This window comes from Musca domestica, unplaced genomic scaffold (assembly GCF_030504385.1).
Source record: "Musca domestica strain aabys unplaced genomic scaffold, Musca_domestica.polishedcontigs.V.1.1 42, whole genome shotgun sequence".
Classification (NCBI taxonomy): Eukaryota; Metazoa; Arthropoda; class Insecta; order Diptera; family Muscidae; genus Musca; species Musca domestica.
Window position 1 is genome coordinate 1606018 of NW_026712329.1, and position 23201 is coordinate 1629218.

The window sequence follows — 23201 nt, forward strand, 5'->3', positions numbered from 1 at the left end:
ACCTCCCGACATTTGGTATTTTCTTGATTTTAGCGACAGTATTTACCGGAATTAATTCAAATTTCATATTTAAAGTTCAAAATAGGTACTACAGCATATGACAACATTTTTTGTATGGAGGTCCACGTCTTCGTAAAGCCCCCATATGACTTTACCTCCCAATTTTTTATGATTTGTGCGACATTGTTCACCGGAATTGTAAAAAATTTCGTATTGGGAGAGGTTAATGGTTACTACAACCTATGGGAAAAAGTTTCGTATGCAGGTCCATGTCTCGTATAGCCTCTATATAACGGTAACTTCCGATATTCGCTATTTTCATGATTTTAGCGACATTATATTCCGGAATTATTTAAAATTTTATATTTGAAGGTCGTATTTGGTTCTACAGCATATGACAAAAATGTTTGTGTGCAGGGCCACGTCTTTTTATAGCCCCCATATGACGGCACCTCCCAATTCTCGGTATTTTTATGATTTGTGCGACATTGTTCACCGGAATTATAACAAATTTCATATTTAAAGTTCGTAATGGGTACTACAGCCTATGACAAAGGTTCACGTTTTCGTATATCCCCCATATAACGGTACATCCCGATATTCAGTATTTTGATGGTTTTAGCGACATTATTCACCGGAATTGTTTCAAATTTGGTATTTGAAGTTCGACAAAAATTGTTACTGTTTTTTGATAAAATATGTGAAAAAATTTCACCTCGACAGTTAAAGGTTAACCTTCATATGTCATGGAAATATAAAATTAGCCATTCCATTTGTAACTTATCAAGAAATCATTAAAGACCCCGGTAGATATATGAAACGGGCTGTATCCAAGACATTGGCCGACTACCATTGTTATGAAGTAGATTTTTCGGGCTTGGCAGGCTGAAATAACAAATCGGATAAAATATAATATTAGCATAAATTATAAATAAATTATATAAATTAACATAAATATATATATATATATATATATATATATATATATATATATATATATATATATATATATATATATATATATATATTACGAATTTAGTACACACTTAACGTGAAATAGGGCGGATTATCGCCAATTGAAATAGGTTTTAGCCAAATAAATTATCTGTGGCAAATTTCATCCCAATTAGATAATAAATATGAATTGCACTTAAAAAAACACAAAAAATAAATCAGTAAGTAAAGGCTATAGAAGGGCGGGCCGACCATTCGATACCTTACTGGACAATTGTTGCAGATCTAAGTCCTTACTGCATAATAAAAGCAAATGACGAACCTTATTCCAACTTATTTCGAATAATCATCATAGATCTGTATCCAATATTTTTCAAAAACTTGGATCTCTAAATAAGTAAAAATTTTGTAAGTTCGACCGGGCCAAACTTTGAATTTGGAACGCATATGGTAAAATAATAATAATAATAAAATTCCTTAAAAATTCTGTTGAAAAATCCTGAATGTAGCCGTTATATTAGGGTCTATGTGATGACGTGGACCTGAATAGGCAACTTTTGTCATAAGCCATAACCATATTCAAATACGAATCTTAAAAAAATCGGTGAATAATTTAGCTGAAATCATCAAAACACCAAACATCGGAAGGTGCCGTGGACCTGCACAGACAATTTTCTGCCTTAGATTGTAGTATCCATTACGAACTTCTAATACCAAATTTGAAACAATTCCGGTGAATAATATCGCTAAAATCATCAAAGTAACGAATATCGGGAGGTACAAAACGTTGACCTACATGGCCCAATAAAAAACCCTGCAGACATAATATACATTTGAGTAGAATTTTATCAACCTACTTCATTTCGTTCGGAAGCTAGAGTGATTTCCACGGACGGACATCGTCAAATGGACACAGAATGACAAACTTAATATACCCGCCATACCATGGTGGTGGGTATAAAAATATTCTAAATAATTTAAAATTATTAAAACGATTCCTCTCCTGAATGACTATGTTTGAAAATAAATTAGCTAAGGCTACAGTCGGATGGGGCCTTCAACAAATTACGGTAAGGTTTACGTATATCCTGAAATGAATTGGAATGAATGAATCCCTCAATTATAATGAACTACATATTTGGACATCTTTAAAATTATTTTAAACATAAGGTTTGGTTCTTAATGGGGTACTAATAATAATTTGTCATTTTTGTCATCAATACACTACTCCTTTCGAAGATTTTATAGCAGTTGGCCAAAAGGTCAGTTGTACCACTAGTGATTTCGTTGGAAAGTGACTTTTAACATTAAAAATATTCGCGGTTGAATGGAAATTTTATTTACCATCTGCTAGTCGTTATCCGAAGACCATCCAAATGAAGTAAAAAAGTGATGGTCGGTTTTGCCGAAAGATGTATATATTTTGACTTCCGGTCCTTTCTTTGAGAATGTTAATGTCGCGTTAATTTTGCGTTATAGGAGCTTCATGGATATTCAAAATTTTGAGCGTTTGTTCGGGAGGTACCAGAAGGTGTGGTCCGATATATTCCGTCTTACTACCAGATCTAGGGTTCATAAAAATAGTAGGATGTGTGGAATTTGAAGACAATCTGACTGTAACATCATATTTTTTAAGAGTTATAATTATTTAAAATTTTGACCTTTGTAGGAGAGCACTTGATGGAAGTGGACCAATATTACCCATTTTGGCACGACACCTAGAACTGACGCAAATATTAGGATTTGCAAAATTAGAGCAAAGTTAGATTATTGCTTACCTTTTTGTGCAGAAAATATATATATATATATATATATATATATATATATATATATATATATATATATATATATATATATATATATATATATATATTTTTTTTTTTTTTTTTTTTTTTTTTTTTTTTTTTGTTGAAAATTTCGACCTTTTGTAGGTGAGGTACCAGAAGGAGTGGACCTATACTTTCCATTTTCACACCTGACCTTGGGTTAATAAAATTATTGGGATGTGTGAAATTTGAAAACAATCGGACTCTTACATCACATTTTATAAGAGTTGTAATTATTCAACATTTTGACCCTTTGTGGGGGAGGTACTTGATGGAGTGGACTGATATTATCTATTTTCGTACCTGAACTAGCACTTTTGAAAATATTATCCTTTCACTTTCTGTGCAATAAATTATTTTCTTGGAAAATTTCGACATTTTGTGTGGGAGGTACCAGAAGGTGTGGACCGATAGTGCCCATCTCTGAACTCGATCCAAGTTTGACAATAATATTACTATGTACTAACTTTTGATCAAATCGGATACTCCCTTCCAAAGTTATTGTGCGCACCAGCCAGACGGACAGACGGGCGGACATCGTTAGATCGACTCCAAATGTCCTGAAACGGATTTGGTCCAACGAGACCTAGGGTCTATACCTCTGTAGGTATATGGCTGAGGGTATAATTATAGGCTTCTGCCCTATTCTACGCTCTAACTCTTTGCAAATATAAATATATCACAATATATTTCTGACCTATAGATCAAATCAGCAAGAAATTCAGTTTTTATATCATCCACCTTGGAAAGGAGGGTATATTAACTTTGCCATTCCGTTTGTAACATCCTTAAATATTCGTCGTAGACCCCATAAAGTATATATATTCATAATCAGCATAAAATTCTAAGTCGATTGAACGATGTCCGTCTGTCTGTTGAAATGACGATAAAGCCCACATTATTTGACGTAGAGCGCCAAAATTTAGCAGAGCAATTTGTATTGTGTCTAGGATGGTTGGTATTGAAAATGAGATATATCGGTCAACGTTCTGGTATAGTCCCCATATAACGGTACCTCCCGATACTCGGTATTTTGATGATTTATGCCACATTTTTTCACGGATTTGTCTGAAAATTGGTATTTGTAGGTCATAACGGGTCCCTGTGCGTGTGGCAAAACATTGCATGTATGGGTTCACGTTTTGGTATAGCCCCCATATAAAGGTACCTCCCGATATTTGGTAATTTTTTTTTGCCACATTTTTTCACGGATTTGTCTATAAATTGGTATTCGTTGGTCATAATGGGTTTCAGCTCCGGTGGCGAAACATTGCATGTATAGGTCCACGTTTTGATATAGTCCCCATATAACGGTACCTCCCAACATTCGGTATTGTGATGACTTTGACACATTTTTTCAAGAATTTCTCTGAAAATTGGTAGTTGTAGATCATAATGGGTCCTAGTTAGTGTGGCGAGTCATTGTAATTATAGGTCCACGTTTTGGTATAGCCCCCATATAACGGTACCTGCCGATATTGGGTATTTTAATGGTTTTTGCCACATTTCTTCTAATGTTTCAAATTTGTCTGAAAATTGGTATTTGTTGGTCATAATGGGTTCTAGCTCCTTTGGCGAAACATTGCATGTGTAGGTCCACGATTTGGTATATCCCCTATATAACGGTACCTCCCGATATTCGACATTTTAATGGTTTTTGCCACATTTCTTCTAATGTTTCCTTTACCCTATGGTGGAGGGTATTAAAAGTTTGGCCCGGCCGAAATTAATTTTTTTTACTTGTTGATTCTCATTTTGCCAAAGGTATTTCTGGGTTCTATCTGATACATTGTACCTCAATCCCCATTATTGAATGAATGTTAAAACTTATATATTAAATCGATTGAGGCATATATATGAGGGCTTTAGATTTGGCTGAACTGATCAGGCAAAATTATATGAAATATAAGTGGGAACTGTACCCGAATCTGAATTGATTTCGATAAAATTGCTGTCGTTTAGGCCAAAATCCATTTTATTTGAGCTGATGCGATACGGTTGGTGCTCAATAAACTTACTGGAATATAGTTTTTAAATGATAAGATAAGAAATTTATATGGGAACTTTATCTGAACCGATGTGTACCCAATTTAGCATACCTGATTCTATACGATGGATATATATTACGTATTTATGCACACTAAATGTGAAATAGGGCTAACAAATATATGCGAACTACATACTTTTCCAATTTAAAATGGTTATGGTTTACCATAGGTTTTTCGAAGTTACTAGTTTAATCGTTGGTTAATTATTAACGTTATCAATATTTATTTATAAATCTGCAATAAATTCATTCTATCATACTATAAATTAAAACAAAAATTCTTTTTATGAAATAATTCGAATATTTGCCTTCAAGCTGCTGACCCACATCAATTCAGTTTAATGTGGTTTATATAAACAATTTAGCTTGTTTCTAACTCTGGCAAACCACTTGCTTTCTATTTTCGATGGGTAGGTTATTTTCTCTCCCCTCACCCTCTCTCTCTCTCACTCTCATCTTGCTGTTTTGTGTTTTGCTTTCTTTAATATTAACATTTAATTATAGTATTAGCTTTTGATGGTGCACCCTCTGCTTTATAATTCGATGAATAACAAGATGAGAACCTTAATTAATTTAACTTGAAATGCAAAAAAAAAAAGTGAAAGAAAACAAATCACGGAGCCCAGTTTCTTTGCCCTCCATCGCAGCGCATTGGATTTTTCCTTGCAATCTGATGCACAAATCTACTTAACCATCCATGACGTGAGTTTGGTAATTCAAGCGGAAAATGGATAAATGAATGTGGAGCAAGTAGGCCTTGCCGTTTTGTGGTCTCCTGCTGCATTCAAGCTCATTTTGTACGACGGCATGCCGCCACCACCACTACTGGCAATGGCACCACGCCCCACGAAAAATGCTAATTTAAGTGGAATCAGTTAATGATACTGCTAGCCCCTTGATTTTTTTCTCTTTTGTCTTGCTTTTTTTTTGTTCTTGTTTCTTTTTTGTATTTTGCACCGAATTTGAATTTGGCGTCTAATAAGGAGAAGCTAGCGAAAACAAACCGTACAAATTGGAAGCTAGAGGCATGTAATTAGCTGAATTAATGGCAAATAGTATTCGATGGGAGCCTTTACTGAATAAACTTCGTAAATTTAGATTGGAACGGTCATAGTTCCATTTGGAAAATGAAGTTGATATCGCTTCAATCAACTTCGAAAAATTGTATCACGCAGATAAGATGATTGATTTCCATGGCAAATAATTCAATTAAGGTGTACTAAAAAGCATATGTTTGAAATCACTTATTCTTTGACTGACGACTATGGGTGGCTATGACAAGTGGAACATGGATTCGGCCCGGTTGAAAGGACATGGAACAATGTAGAGATAACAAATTATATAGTTTGTTGAACAATAGAGGACAACAATTAGAAAATAACTTTGAAATATATAGAAACTTACTATTTTCGGTCATGAACAGTAAAGAAACAGAGGTTCAAATTAGAAGAAAATTCGAAATTATCATTAAAATTTAAATTAAATGAGTAAGCAAGGACTATAGTCGGGTGTACCGTTATATGGACGCTATACTAAAATGTGAAACTATTTAGATAATTCTTTTCTAGGGAATAAAGTACTCATAAGGAACTTCTTGCAAGGATTTTCAGACAATTCTGTTGGTTTCAGGGGGTAATGTACTCACAAGGAATTTCTTTTGTGGATATTAAGACAATTCCATTGAAAATATTGACTGAAAATCATCAAAATGCCGAATATCGGGGGATACCGTTATATGGGGCTGTAGTACTCACAAGGATAAAGTACCCACAAGGAACTTATTGTAAGAATTTTCAGACAATTGGTGTACCGTTTCATGGGGGCTATACGATATCGTGGACCGATATAGCCCACCTTCGAACTTGACCTGCCTTCAGACAAAAGTCAGGTCTGTGCCATTCTATGTATGGTGGAGGGTATAAAAATATTTATTGGTGCAACACCAACACCATTATCAAATGGTAAAATTCGGTTGAATATGAAAAAATGTATGCAATTTGGGCTGATATTACATTTTTGATGAGCAATAACCGTAAAACAGATTGAAGATATATATATTATTCACGGATTTGTCCAAAAATTAAGATTGTAGTTCATAATGGGTTCTAGATTCTGTGGCAGAACATTGAATTTCTCGGTTCACATTTTCTACAGCACACATATAACGGATCCCAAAGATTTTCGGTATTTTGATAATCCTAGTCACATTTACCCACAAAGTTGTTTCACATTTGGTATTTAAGACTTGCAATATACAACAATCCTTGTAGTATAAAATTGTGTATATATGACCCCCCGCAACCAAACCGACTTCACCCATTTTATGGTGGACGATAATAAAATTTCGGCCGGGCCGAACTTAATGTTTTTTTGAATTATTAACATACAAAAGGAGACGAATAAGACCCATATTAGATGTTTTATCCGATTTAATGTTTAAGTCCCCCAAAACCGCAATGCACTCTATAACAATCATATTTAGTTCAAAGTATCAATCAGAGTCTATAAAATTTGTAGATATCAGTTTGAATTAAAGATTAATGGCTCAATGCATATTTCAACGAAAGCTATTTCAGGGTATTTGGAGTCGGTCCGTTTGCCTGACAAGTTAGTATACACGGCAGGCCAGGGAGTAGCCAATTGTTCAAAATTTGACATATCGTAATGTTGTTATAAAATCGATAAGTACACACCTTACCATAAAATAATTAAACTCATAGAGATAGAAAGAATCATATGATTTGTTCAGAATTTTCACATCTTAATATTTTTGTCAGAGCTAGGTCAGGCCGACGATATCGGCCCACTATTTCTCCCAAAGAGGGTCAAAATTCAAAAAAATACAACTCTTAAAAAATGTAAAAAAATCCGATTGTCTTCAAATTTCGGATATCCTAATAGTTTTACCAACTCTAGGTATTGTATGAAAATAAAATGGAACAGATCACTACTTCTGATACCTCCCTCACAAAGGGTCAACATTTTGAATAATCAAATTTAGCATATCCTAACATTTCCTAAATCAGGCCACTCCGACTGATAACATCCCCACAATGGATTAAAATTTGAATACTCCAATGCAAAATGAGCATCCCATTATTTTCAAAGTTTGCACATCCCAATATAACTACCATGATACAATGATATCAATGTAGAGCTATACCATATGATTTTAATTATACCCTATAACTTCATGCGTTGGGGGTATTTTAAGTTTGATTGGATCAAAAATTATGTAACACCTCGAAATTATGTAACACCTCCCACATAGGAAAGTATATATGGATCTTCCTTTCTCGCCGAGCTGAGTTGATCTAGCTATGTATGTCCGTCCGTCCGTCTGTCCGTCTGTCCGTCTGTCCATGTTAATCTTAATCTTCACGAAATTGAAAATGGAGGTGGGCATAGGGTCAGAATAGAAGCCTATTGCTTTTGGAGATGATCGTATAACCAAAAACTAAAAAATTTTCCTGATTTTGCATAATTTTTAATAAGGGTAGAGTTAAGCTCTGAGGGGCCTACGCCTTTCCTAATCACACAATTGACACCAATCGACGTGGAATTTTGCATCCGAAGAGAGTTAAGGACAGGGAAGAAGTCTACCATTTTTGGATGACCATTGCCCGACGGAGTGCGTAAATACTGGTCAAAACCTAAAGGTAGTGCTCTATGACATAATTTCAAAAGCGAAATCCTCCAAAATGGATTTTGAGTAGTAGTTTGAAGGGTTGTAGGGTATTTCATGGTCGGCCCAGCACGACTTAATATGTTAACTTTTAATTTGTTCAGAAAATATTCAAATTCGGCTACTTTCAAAATGCTCATGCTTAATGTCTTGTAGCGAAAAAAAATTTAGATGTATACAGGGTGAGATGAAAAAGCTGCAACTAACTTCAGACTGCTGTCATTTCCAAGCCACTCGTCCGACAGCTGTTAAAAGTATTCCAGTGACAGCTCATTATATTGTTTACAAGCGTGCAAAAGCATTATGCTGAGAATTTTCCAAATAAAATGTTATGTGTGATGGAATTCAAGTATGAAAGTGTGATTGCTTTATTTTGGCTGAAAAACCACAAGTGGCTATCGTTAAAGCACTCCTGTATTTAAATGTGAATAAATCTTTTGTGTCTCGTACCATCGCTCGTTACTGTGATACTAGTAGCATAGCCTGACGTCAAGGAAGTGGACTGAAGAAAACAGCAACATCAGCAGAAATGGTTCGAAAAGTAAAGAAGAGACTTGATCGAATCCCGCTTCGCAGTGGTCGAAAAATGGCTCGTGAGCCGAACATATCGCAATATTCCATTCGGCAAATATTGAAAAATGAGTTTCGGGGTAAAGCCATTGAAATTCCCAAAAAGAAAATAGACTCAAAAGGGCTAAAGAGTTATTTCGCTTGGCCGACAGTGGTGAACTGTTGAATTTGGTTTTCTCCGATGAGAAAACATTCGTTGTCCAGCAGTTTGTAAACAAACAAAATTATCGGGTTTACTTGCCAAAGAGGTTAGCTGAAAATGTGCACCTTCAGTTGGCCACCATTGGACTAAAAAACACCAAAGTGTCGATCACCTCAAACAAGAGCTTCGCCGGAATGGGCCAACAGGACTCAGCACCATCACACTCATAACGCGCCACCCAAGAGTGGTTACAAAACAAGGTTTCTCGCTTTATTTGCAGCGCACCAAAATCTCCGGATACCAATCCCCTGGACTATTGTGACTGGAGTATTTGGAAAGCAAGGTTGGCACTAAAAAATACCCAAATGTCGATCACCTCAAACAAAAGGTTAGCCGGGAATGGACTAAAATACCACAGAGCAACCTTCGGGCAGCGTGTGACGTTTTCGTTGGCTGCTTGAAGGCCATAATTCGAGCCAAAGGTGACCAATACAAACAAAATTAAACTAAAATCTGATGCTTTTTCCGACATTTTTTGCTTTCATTCAATAAAATTGAATATCTCGGTCCACGTTTTCTACAGCGCACATTTAACGGCAACCAACGTTTTTCTGTATTTTGATAATCCTAGTCACATTTACCCACGAAGTTGTTTCAAATTTGGCTTTTAAGATTCACAATATATAACAATCCTTGTAGTATAAAATTGTGTATATGGGTCCCCGTTTTGGTATGGCCACCAAACCGACTTCACCCTTTTTATGGTTTTTTACAAAAGTCCAACTGTATTATTCAAACGAATTAACTGGTATTTGTAGTTTACAGCGGAACAGGTTTCAATCCATATACTTTTATTTAAAATTGGTTTCTTTACCCAATGGGGGAGGGTATTGAAAATTTTAAAGCGAAACATTGTATGTAAAGGTCCACGTTTTGGTATGCCCACGGATTTGTCCAAAAATTGGCATTTGTATGTCATAATGGGCTCTAGCTCGTGTGGCGAAACATTGTATATATATAGCTCCATGTTTTGGTATAGCCCCCATATAACGGTACCTCTCTATATTCGGTAATTTCATGATTTTTTTCATTTTTCAAAAAAATGGTATTTGTTGGTCATAATGGGTTCTTGCTCCTGTGGCGAAAAATTGTATTGTATAGGTCCACGTTTAAGTATAGCTCCCATAAAACGGTACCTCCCGATATTCGGTAATTTGACGATTTTTGCCACATTTTTTTTTTCGCGGATTTTTCTAAAAATTATTATTTGTGTGTCTCAATAGGCTCTAGCTCGTATAGTATATACCGGAACAATGTATGCATAGGTCCACGTTTTGGTATAGCCCCTAAATAACGGTACCGATTTTCGATATTTTGATTAAAATTGGTATTTGCCGTTCATAATGGGTTCTAGCCCTGAAATATATGAAGTTTAAAGTGAAAAATGCTTGAATTCATACCAAATCTGATGTGAATATGGCCTTAATTTGATCACTCCCTCTGATGCCATCCAGACAATTGAAACAAGTTAGCGGTTCGATCAAACTTTACACATATATTTCATATAAAGTTGAGAAAGTAGCCGATATAATTCAAACCTGGCACGTCGTAATATTTAAATATGAATTAGGCCAGATGCGAACTGAATAATAGTGATCAACATAAGCTACACTATCCCATTATTCTTTTACTTACCGCTTAAATATCACAAAAAATGCACATTTCTTACATTTTTATTTTTAAAAAATTTTTATTTGTGTTTTCTTTTCATTTTTCATTTTCAATATTTCATTTATGTATATAATATAATATATTCTTTGTTGTTTGCTGTTTTCGATCTTACATATTAATTCATATATATTTATCATTATTATTTGTTTATTATTTTTTATTTCTTTCTTATAATTTTTGGTTTTTAATTACTTGATTTTAATTATTTAGTGTTGTTGGTTTTTTTTTCATTTCATTTTAATTTGATCTCATCTCCTTTTTTTAAACAATTTTTGATGTTGTTTTTCTTTTTTTTTGTTTTTGGTTGTTCCTCTTCTGGGGAATAAACTTTATATATGAATTCGTTTTGCTGCTTTCATCATTTTTCATATTTGGTTTATTTGACATTCATAATTATTTATTGGTTGTTGTTCTGAGTGGCGTGGATTTATGTGTGTTTGAGTGTGGGTTATTTTATTTTAGGGGGATGTGTTGTGATGTTATGTCTTTGTATATGTGTGTGTGTGTGTGTGTGTGTGTGGTATTTCTGAGTTTTAGTATCATTTTGCATACAAATATTTATTATATGTATTTTTTGTTTAATTTTTTTTTGTCTCTCTTTTTGTTGTTTTTATACAATTACATAAATAGTTAAGTATTTATTTATTTGTTTGTCGTTTTTGTTGTTGCTGCTGCTGTGGCTATGTTCATTTTAGTTCATTTTACTGCTACTACGAGTCACTAAATTTCTTTGTATAGTGTATGAATGTTGCCTGTATGTATGTATGTATGTATGTATGGTTTAAAATGTCTATGAGTAAATTTTATAATAAAAGCTACTGCCGTTGTTATTGTAGCTTCTGACTGTATATCCATACATAACATAATTTGCTATTTCCATTGCTATTGTATATGTACGGTGTGTATATGTCGGCATATTTATATATGGGCTTCTAAAAATTTCTGTTATTCAGATATTTTGTAATATTTGTTATTTATTATAATTATTTTTTTTTTCTTCCACTTTTTTGTTATCTTGTAGAGTATTTTTGTATATAGACACATTGTTGTTCTTGTTGTTCACATAACTAAGTTTTGTTGTTGCTGTTATTTTTCGTCACTTTATATCAATATTTGTTGTTGTTGTTGGTTTTTGTTTTTCCCATTTGTTGTTGTTTTTTTTTTCTTTAAATTATTTAATAATAATTGTGTGTAAGTGTATATGTTTGTATAGATCTCATTTATATATATTTGTTTTTGTTTTTATATTTGTATATATCTTGTATGTATATATATTCGTTTTGGTTTTGTTGCTTGTGTTTTTTTGACTCAAACATACTTAAATTTCTACAAAATATTTGCAATACTGCAGTCAATTTTCTTAATATATATATTTCTTCTCATCTCAATTAAAATAGGGGTTTTTGTCTTCGTTTTTCATTTTTTGTTTTTTTTTTTTTTTTTGTATTTTTTGTTTTTCTTATATGCTGCCATTTTTGTATAATGCACCATACATGGCAAAGATTGATTGATTGATTGATTGATTGATGAACATGAGAATGTTGCAATATAATGCAAAGAAAATTCATGAATTGCATTCACATCATTAAATTTGGATTTCGTATGTCTATTATGCTTTTAATTGAATGGAATTTCTTTAAAAAAAATGATTTAAGATAAGAGTCAAATATTTATTGGGATTTTTTGTTTTTAAGATTAAATCCTGAATATAAGCTTCTTTTTTTGAGATCTGAAATAACTCAATGCATTTCACAAATATTTATATGAAATCCAGCTCATAGAGGAATATATTAGTTAGATAAAGGAGGAATTCATAAATTCCTATGAATCAGAGAACATTGAATTGAGTAATTGGGCTACAAAGTCTTTAGTCATATAATCTTAGATCATTAGGGTTAAGTTCAAAAACTCAAATATAATGTTCATTCAAAAAATAAGACAGCACATAAGAAATTGATTACAAAGAAAATAAAAACTTTAAGATTAAATTAAGGTTTTTTTTATAATTTTACCAAAATGCCGAAATATTGAACTAAAAGCAGAAGTGATACAGAAAACTTCATCCCATACTTTGTGCTCTACTTTTTTGGCATATCTATTTTTAAAAAGTAATACTTGCGAAAGTATTAGTCGGTTTGGCAAAAGACATGTAACCTCAATATAGGACTTGAATGAAGTTTGGTTTCTAATGGAAATAACCTATTTTATCTATAGGTACCATTGATATTGGCCGGGTGGGATGAAAAAACTGCAACCAATTTAAGACAACTATTATCTCTAAGCCACTCATCTGACAGCTGTTAAAAATATTCCAGGGATAGCTCATTATATTGTTTCACAGGCGTACAACAGCATTTTGGTGAGAATTTCCCAGGGAAAAAGTTATTCGTGATGTAACTCAGGCGTGATAGTGTGATTTATTTATATTTGGCTGGAAAACCACAAGTGGCTATCGCTGGAGCACTCCAGTATTTACATGTGCATAAATCTTTTGTGTCTCGTACCATCGCTCGTTACCGTGATACTGGTAGCGTAGCCCAACGTCAAGGAAGTGGATGGAAGAAAACAGCAACATCAGCAGAAATGGTTTGAAAAGCAAAGAAGCGACTTGATCGAAACCCGCGTCGCAGTGGCCGAAAAATGGCTCGTGAGCTGAACATATTGCAATATTCCATTCGGCAAATTTTGAAAAATGAGTTTCGGGGTAGACCCATTGAAATTCCAAAAAGTGCAAGAACTTACTCTCAAAAGAGCTAAAAAGTTGCTTCGGTTGGCCGAAAGTGGTGAATTGTCGTATTTGGTTTTCTCCGATGAGAAAACCTTCGTTGTCTACCAATTTGTAAACAAACAAAATGATCGTGTTTACTTGCCAAAGAGGTCAGCTGAAAATGTGCACATTTGGATGACCAGCAGAACTCAAGGTCGGGCCGACATAACAGCCAATGGTCGCTCTGCGCTCATAAATGCCGAATATTATCGCGAAAATATTCTGAAGGGTGTATTAAAGTCTTGGGCACGTAAACATTTTGGCCGCAGACCTTGGACATTTCAGCAGAACTCAGTACCATCGCACTCAGCACGAGCCACCCAAGAATGGTTACAAAATGGGGTTCCTCGCTTCACTTCCAGGGCACAATGGCCACCAAAATCTATGGTTTTTTTATCTCACCCTGAATTTAGATCCATATTTTCGTTTGATGATTTTAGCCACAATTTCTCACTATTTATACCCTACACCACAAGGTGGTCAGGGTATTATGTTTTTGTGCATTTGTTTGTAACAGGCAGAAGGAAACGAGATAGACCCATAGTTCCTTTTGATGATCTGCATAGAATCACATTCTGAGTCGATTTATGCATGTCCGTCCGTCCGTCCGTCCGTCCGTCCGTCTGTCCGTCCGTCCGTCTGTCCGTCTGTCCATGTATTTTTGTAAACAAAGTACAGGTCGCATTTATTGCCCAATCCAGATGAAATTTTGCAAAGATCTTTTGTTTGGCCCAAGGACGAACCCTATTGAAATTGGAGATAATCGGTCAAAATTTAGATATAGCTCCCATATATATCTTCGTCCGATTTGACTTTTATTGTGCACCAAATGTGTAATATCAGCCCGACTTGTATGGATTTTTGCATATACACCCATTAGGCCTGAAAATATGTATGCCAAATTTGATCGAAATCGGTTCAGATATAGCTATAGCTCCTATATATATTGTTCATCCGATTTGTTATTTTTGTCCACCGCCGCCGTAATATGCACTATGCAACAACAATATTTGGGGAAATATATCAAATACAGCTCAGAAATACATTTGCTAAATTTTATCGAGATAGGTTCAGATTTGGATATAGCTCCCATATATAACTTCGTCCGATTTACCTTTTATTGTGCACCAAACGTCTAATATTTGTCCAAATGGGATGGAAATCGGCACTTACGACCGAATTGAGTCTAGAAGCTAGTATGTCAAATTTGGTGAAGATCGGTTCAGATATAGCTATAGCTTCCATATATATTATTCATCCGATTTTTTATATTTGTTACACACAGCAGTAATATGCACTCCGTAACAACGATATTCAGGGAAATATATCAAATAGAGCTCAGAAATATCTTCCGATTTGGATATAGCTCCCATATATATCTTTATCCGATTTAAAATTATTTGTGCACCAAATGGGCAATACAAGTCCGAATTTAAAAGATACAAATGCTTCGGCATATTTAGTACTTTGAACTTTAAATAATAGTTATGATCATAGCGTGTATGATTAAATTCTCCCATAAAAACTTTTAACTGTTATGTGGAGCTCTACTTAATTAGCAAAGTGGTGTAGGGTATCATAAAGTCGGCCCCGCCCGAGTTTAAGACTTTCTTTACTGGTTTTTTATTTGGTATTTAGATATTGTAACGTGTGTTTTCATCCAAATAACGATATGGCCAAATATTCTATATTTTTACGATTTAGACCATAATCTTTGTCGGATTTTTCTAGTTGTTTTCATATATGATGGTTAAACATTTGGACCTTTGTGGGAGTAATTCTCGAAACTGTAAACCGTGTCCATCAATTTTCCCACCTGCATAGGCCAAATTTTCAACGACATTTTGACAAAATTGGGCGTTCAAGGAAGTCAGATTGATGGACAAACCTTGCGTGAGTGGCTCTAAGCCTCATGAAATGCATTTCATCCAACGTTTAATACCTTTATTTCTTGGATGTACATATTCCTCTTCCGCTATACTCGTAGAGCAAAAGTGTGAAAAAATTTGCTAAGATTTCTTTGAAACCAAAAACCCCAATTTGTGGGAAAAGATCATTCACCACATCCGAATAGATTCATGGGAACGCTTAAACGGCTTTGCAAAGGGTAAAAAAAATCCAATTAAATAATACGACAAACTTCTATTATTTTGTAGTGCCCAACAATTGAGAATATCCCATATATTCTATGAGAACAAATGACGATTTTCAATGCAACAAATTATTTGTAAAATATCTAAAACAATTAAATTATTGCCGGAATTTTTTAACTATTTTCTCATCGTTCAGATGTTAACGAAAAATGTTTACTGAAAAAACAAATTCCAAGAAAAATGTGAAAACTCTCACCTACTATTTAACATGATGATATAATTTCCATGAGTATCCGTCTTCCTTTTCAGTTAAAACATTATGCGGTATATCAATATTAAAAATTTGTGAAGACTGTGCTTGTTGAAATTCATTACATTTTGTGAAAATTTTACAGGTGAAAATTCTCAATGAAAATTCCTCTAATTTCGCTCAGATGTATGCCAATGCCATGATTTGGTGGATTATACAAAGATTGCATTATTTATTATTGCTGTGTGGTGATTGCTGAAGTTTTTATTTCTTTTTGGTTTTAAGTTTTCTTTGCCTTTTTTTTGTTTCATTGCCTCTCACATACTGTTCGGTTTTCCAGCGAATCTGTAAATGATTTGTATTGCAAAATTGCTGTTGAATTAAAGTATTTTATTGATGTTGTTGCATTTTTTAATTTTAATTTTTGTTGGCTTAAATTATTGGGTTGTTTGTTTTTCATATGCAATATATTTATGTTGTTGTTCGTTTGTCATTGCATTCATTTGTTTGTTTCATTTGACAGTTGTTGAGAATGTATTACATACATACATACGGTAAATGTCACACATGTATATATATTAATTTTTTATGAATGATTTGTTTGTTTGGTTATGTATTTAGAAAGGGGGATATTATGTTTATATAGCCTGTAATGCAAAAGTATGTGTGTTCATATGAGTAATTCCTTGGTAAATTGGGGAAAGTCAAATACTTGATGAGAACGTCTTAGATATCCCTAAAGTGGATAATTAATTTAAAAACCACTTAGGCGTTGTCAAATTTTTATATCTGCTCCGAAAACATCAATGGTTCCAACCCAACCATTAATTCCTTCTTTCGACTGCTTACCAATTCTACACCATTTTTAAGATTCGAAACATTTTAGTTGTAATTTCAATAATTATATACGTAATTCGAATTACTTAAATTGTAATGTGAATAACTTTTCTTGAAATTTCAGAATTCAAAGTGTAACTCAAATTATTCCAGAGGTAATTCGAGAATTCCATTTGTAATTTGAATTATTTCAATTATAATTTGAATTATTTCATATGTAATTCGGATTATTTCATATGTAATTCGAATTATTCGAATTGTAATTCAAATTAATCCTTTTGCAATTATAATTTTTCTAATCTTAGTTCAAATAATTCCATTTGTACTTTCAAGTGGAATAAATCGAATTACAAATGGAATCATTTGAACTACAATTGGAATCATTCGAATAACATTTGGAATAATTCGCTCTATAATTGAAATATTTCGAAATAAAAATGGAATAATCGAATTACAACTAAAATAATTCGAACTATAAATGGAATTTTCGAATTACAAATAAATTAAATACAAAATTATTATCCGAATTTGTAGAATTGTTGCTCCCTTCGATTAGCACGCTTTCGCATATAAAACTTTTACCCCATATCTAATTACCTTCCACCCAACAACAGCGCGATACTTCCAACCAGAGAGAAATTAATTTACGAACATTTTCTAGGCGATATCAAGTTATCCGAATACTTTAGATCTAACGCAAATCAGAACAATTCGCAGATAGCAAACTAAATACATTTGAGGCTATAGCAACTTACCGGTTTACCTACGTATCGACAACAACCCGGATGCTCAAAAGTCGAGTCGAAGCAAAACAGTTCCGAACCGCTTATTGGAAATCATATTTTCAAACCAAAGATAGAATTTGTAGAATTGGTTCGACTGCTTTTACAAAGGGCCCCAACGAGCCAAGGACAGGCCTGCCCTTCAGAACTGGTTATAGTACAGCAGAATATGTCCAGAACAGGTAGTTAACGAATATTTCCAAGCAGAGAGTAATTTTTCCAAATGCTTCAGAGTCGACAGAACACTCCGGATCGATTCACTCATTTATTGTAGCGCAGATAGGATACATCCGAGTCTATATCAATTTGCTTTTGTAGATCACATTTTCCAAAATAAACAAGTAAAAAAACTGTAAGTTCGACCAGGTCGAACTTTTAATATCCTTCACCATTTGGAGCGAATTTGGCAAAAAAAAAAAATAAATAAATAAAATAAAATCTGTTTAAAATCTGTTAAAATCTTAAACGCCGATTGTAGCCGTTATATTAGGGTCTATATGACAACGTGGACCTGCATAGGCAAGTCTTGCCATAAGCCATTACAATATATAAATGCGAAACTTGAGTCTTAGGCTGTAGTACCCACTACGACCTTCAAATACCAAATGTGAAACAATTCCGGTGAATAATGTCACTAAAATCATCAAAATACCGAATATAGGGAGGTACTGTTATATAGGGGCTCTACAAAGACATGGACCTGCACAGACAATCTCTGTCATAGACTGTAGTATCCATTTCGAACTTCAAATAGCAAATTTGAAACAAGTCCGGTGAATAAAGTCGCTAAAATTATCAAAATGCCCAATATCGGGAGGTAACGTTATATGGGGGCTATACCAAAAAGTGGACATACATGGCCCATTTTGAATACCAAAAGTTCTGTTGAAGTTCTGTTAAAATTTTATAAACCTACTTCATTTCGTTCGGAAGCTAGAGTGATTTCCAATAGACGGACATCGCTAAATCGACAGTATTTTGTGCTGATCAAGAATAATCAGGTCTAAAATGTATGTTTCGCAGTGTTACAATAGGAATGACAAACTTAATAAAGCCTCCATACTATGGTGGAGGGTATAATAACGAGCCAACAGCAGCCTTACTATTCAGAGTAGCAGATTACCTGAATACCGAGCCGAAAGCAATTAAGTTAATTATTGCAGCGCAGATAGTAATTATAACAGTTAACTGGCTTACCTCCGAGGCGACAACAAGCCGAATACTTCCATGGCGAGAGCAAACAAAACACTATCAAATACGAGAATACTTCCGAGGCCAGAGCAACCGGAACAATCCCGAATCGACAATAAACTAAACTTTACTGAGATGATTGAATGAAATCAAGTTTCGAAACTAGCGATTGACGTTTCAAAATCAGGATTGAAATTATACAGCTCATAGGAAATTAAAATCAACATTTATTGCTAAAACGTATAAGCAAATCGGATGAACTTGTCGGATTCAGTTTAAATTATATTCTGATCTTATATTTCATTTAGTTCCAGAAAAACGATTTTCTCCATCTTACCATGAAATGACTCATATATACATGTATTCAAAATTGTATTTTTTTAGATTTAAAATATTTTCGCATTACATTTTGAATTTATTATTCAGTTTAATTGGCATCGATTGGACTGGGAGGGGGTAGTATAATTTGTGTGAGTGTGTGTGTGGATGTGAATGAGTGGCTGAATAAATATTGGATACTTTTGCATACATTACCCGCATCTCAGGTGTATTTTTGAATGGGTAGTAGATTAATCTATTACAGATACACGTGTACATACATTTATCATTATAATTAGCTTGGTTATTATTACCACAATCATTATGGTGTGTCATTATTATTGCTATTATTCTTCTATACGTGTATGTGTGTGTGTCATTTATGTAATTTTTTCAGGCTATGTATCATTGTTGATTTTTGTTTTGTATATTCTGGTTTTTTTTCTGCCACCGTTTTTCTCCGTTAGGGGCTTAATACATATTTTTGTTGTTGTTGGATTGTTTTTTTTGTTTTTGTATAAATGTTTGCCTTTGTATAGATTTGCATGTATGTATGTATTTTGTTTGTTTGTTAATTTTAGTTGTTTTGTTTTATTTTATTTTTATATTTTTCATTTGTTTATAAACTAGTTTTAACTTAAAAGTAATACTTTCATTTGATTGGTTTTGGTTTCAGTATTTGTATAAATTTGATTTGACATTTTTTGGATTCATTGTTGTTGCATTTTGAGTGTGTGTCTATGTGAGTGTGTGTGTGTGAAAGTGAGTTTGTCTTCTCTTGGTTGTGTATGTATTTGTGTATATTTGTAATTCAATTGAAAACATCTTTTGGTTTCATAGATTTTTTTTCATTTATTTCTTTAAAATTGACTAATGCTTTGTTAATTTTGTTTGTTTAGTTTTAGTTTCGTTTTGATTTGAAGTTGTAACTTAAATGATAAACTAAACGAATTTTGTGGATTAAAATTTGAAATTTATACAACCTATTGGGAAGTTAAATGAACTCAATATTTGTAACCTGTTCCGAATCGGGTTTTCTCTGTTCGAGGAAGGTTTGGTATTTTGACTTTCGTTTTTTAGAGGTTTTTGTTTCGAGACAGTCAGTCAATCTAGAGGAACATTTTGCATTGATTTACATAAATCTTACCAAATATTTTATACGTCCATACATGCATGAAATGAAGAAGGCAACCTCGTACAAACATTAGATTAACATTTTAAAATTTTCATTGCAAAAATATTTGCTTATAAACTCGCTGCATATTCACAAATCAGATATGGGGACCCCTTTTTGCTACTAAGTAAAATGCAAAAGGGGTCCCCATGCGAAGTAAAGTTAGGTATATTCATGATCTCACCATTAACAACTGTTAAAAGAACAAAATTCTTCTTTAGTGCTGATGCTTCACTTGTAGTGTGAAGAACCAGTGTTGTATTACCATTTTAAAAGTCTTAAAATTTTAACAGTCAAATGTTTGTAGAAGTTCTGTATTCGAAAATATATTCCCTATGTTATTTGAAAGTCATTCAACAAACGAAACTTTTTAAAAGTTTCGTAGCAATGCAGCACATTTTTCTTAGGCTATAGAAGTCCAAACTTATGTGCACCCTCAGGCAATATAAAATCTAATGATACCTGTTTAGGTAAATATCAGTTTTAGCATCATTTAGAAAAGAGGTAAAGAATAATTATTGCTATACATCATACCTTCATCGTTGAGAAAATCATCAGAAATCGACATTTTCAGTGGAGACCTTATGTAGATCGACTGAAAGGCAATGAAAGGCAATGCAACATATTTTTCTTAGGCTATAGAAGTCCAAACCTATGTGCCGCCCTCTGGCAATATAAGACCTAATGACACCTGCTTAGGTTTAAGAAGAAATACTAGGCGCAGTAGACAATTAGAAATTCTTCCAAAGCCCTTCTAGTTATAGGGGATCCCTACAATGTTTAAAGCTAGCTAGCTATATATTAGCTATATATCATACCTTCATCGTTAAGAAAATCATCAGGAATTGACATATACAGTAGAGACTATAAGAAGATCGCCTGAAAGGCAATGCCACAAATTTTACTTAATATATAAAAGTCCAAACCTATGTGCCGCCCTCTGGCAATATAAGATTTAAGGACACCTTTTAAGGTTTAAGAATAATTCCTAGCCACAGTAGACAATTAGAAATTCTTCCTAAGCCTTTCCAGTTACAGGGGATCCAGACAATATTTGAAGTTAGCTAGCTATAAATTAGCCATATATCATACCTTCATCGCTGATAAAATCATCAGAAATATACATATTTAGTGGAGACTATACGTAGATCGTAGATGAAAGGACCTTCCAGCCCCAGAAGTCACTAAAAAGTTCTCGTCGCAACATAAGTTACTGAACAATAAAATCTTTTAGCCATAGAAAATTCTTATGAGGTCCCTTTATAAATAGAAGGTTTTCCACTTATAAAGCTTCATTAGTTTTTGAAAACGACCTACAGGTGAAAGGGTACGAAGCTTGTTTGCCTATAGGAAACCAGTAGCATATATTCTATGTTAAAAGGACAAAAGGGGGGGGGGGGTACGTATGCTTAATTTAACATATTACAGTCATAATGGAGTTTTCGATTTTCTTAGATTTTAAGAGTTATGACTTACCTTTACTCAGTTGACTTGGCTAAGGTATTTTTCAAAATCCCTCCGGAATTGAAGTCCAACCAGACCCTGGTTGAGGTTCCACAAAATCGAATATAAGAAAAGAATGACATTTGAATAAATAAGAAAGCTTGATCAGATATATATTTGATCATGAAGCAAATTTAAATTATTATTTATGGACGAATAGCCTACCATCAAATCCCAAACATTCCTTTACATGAACCTATACTGATTTTTTTTTCTAAATGTCACATTACAGGGTGAAATGAAAAAACTGCAACACACTTCAGACTGCTGTCATTTCTAAGTCACTCGTCCGACAGCTGTTAAAATTATTCCAGTGGCAGCTTATTATATTGCTTACAAGCGTACAAAAGCATTTTTGTAAGAATTTTCCAGAAATAAAGTTATTCGTGATGGAATGAAGGCGTGATAGTATAATTTCTTTATATTTGGCTGGAAAACCACAAGTGGCTATGGTTAGACCACTCCATCATTTAAATATGAATAAATGTTTTGTATCTCATATCATCGCTCATTGCAGTGATACTGGTAGCGTAGCCCTACGTCAAGGAAATGGTCCATTCAGTAAAGTAAAGAAGCAACTTCAGCGAAACCCACCTCACAGTGGCCGAAAAATGGCTCGTAAGCTGAACATATCGCAATATTTCATTCGGCAAATATTGAAAAATGAGCTCGGGGTAAAACCATTAAAATTCCGAAAAGTGTAAGAACTTACACCGCAACAGAAAGATAATAGACTCAAAAGAGCTAAAGGTTTGCTTCGCTTAGCTGAAAGTGGTGAACTGCCGAATTTGGTTTTCTCCGATAAGGAAACATTCGTTAACCAGCTGTTTGTAAACAAACAAAATGATCGTGTTGACTTGCCAAAGAGGTGAGGTGAAAATGTGCACCTTCAGTTGACCACCAGAACTCAAGCGCCGGCCACGGTGATGGTGTAGGCACGCAAATATTTTGGCCGCAGACCTTGGACATTCTAACTGGAATAAGCACCATCACACTCTAAAATGGTTACATACTGAGGTTTCTCGATTCAATTCCAGCGCACAATGGCCGACAAAATTAGATGAATATGACAACCACCACGCTGATAAATATCTCGTCCAACAAAAAAAAAATTAATGCTTCAAGCATTATATATTGCCTTCATATGCAACAACAAGAGATAAGTGAACAGAGAAGAGGAAGTCATTGAGGAAAACGTGGAGGCTTCCGATCTTAGTGGCCAGGAGAGAAAGTGAGTGCAGCCCCATTCTTATTTATTTTTTTGAGATGTGGATGTTATTTAATGTTTTCCAATATTTTTAAAACTTTTTTTCTTTCAGAAAATTCCAAAA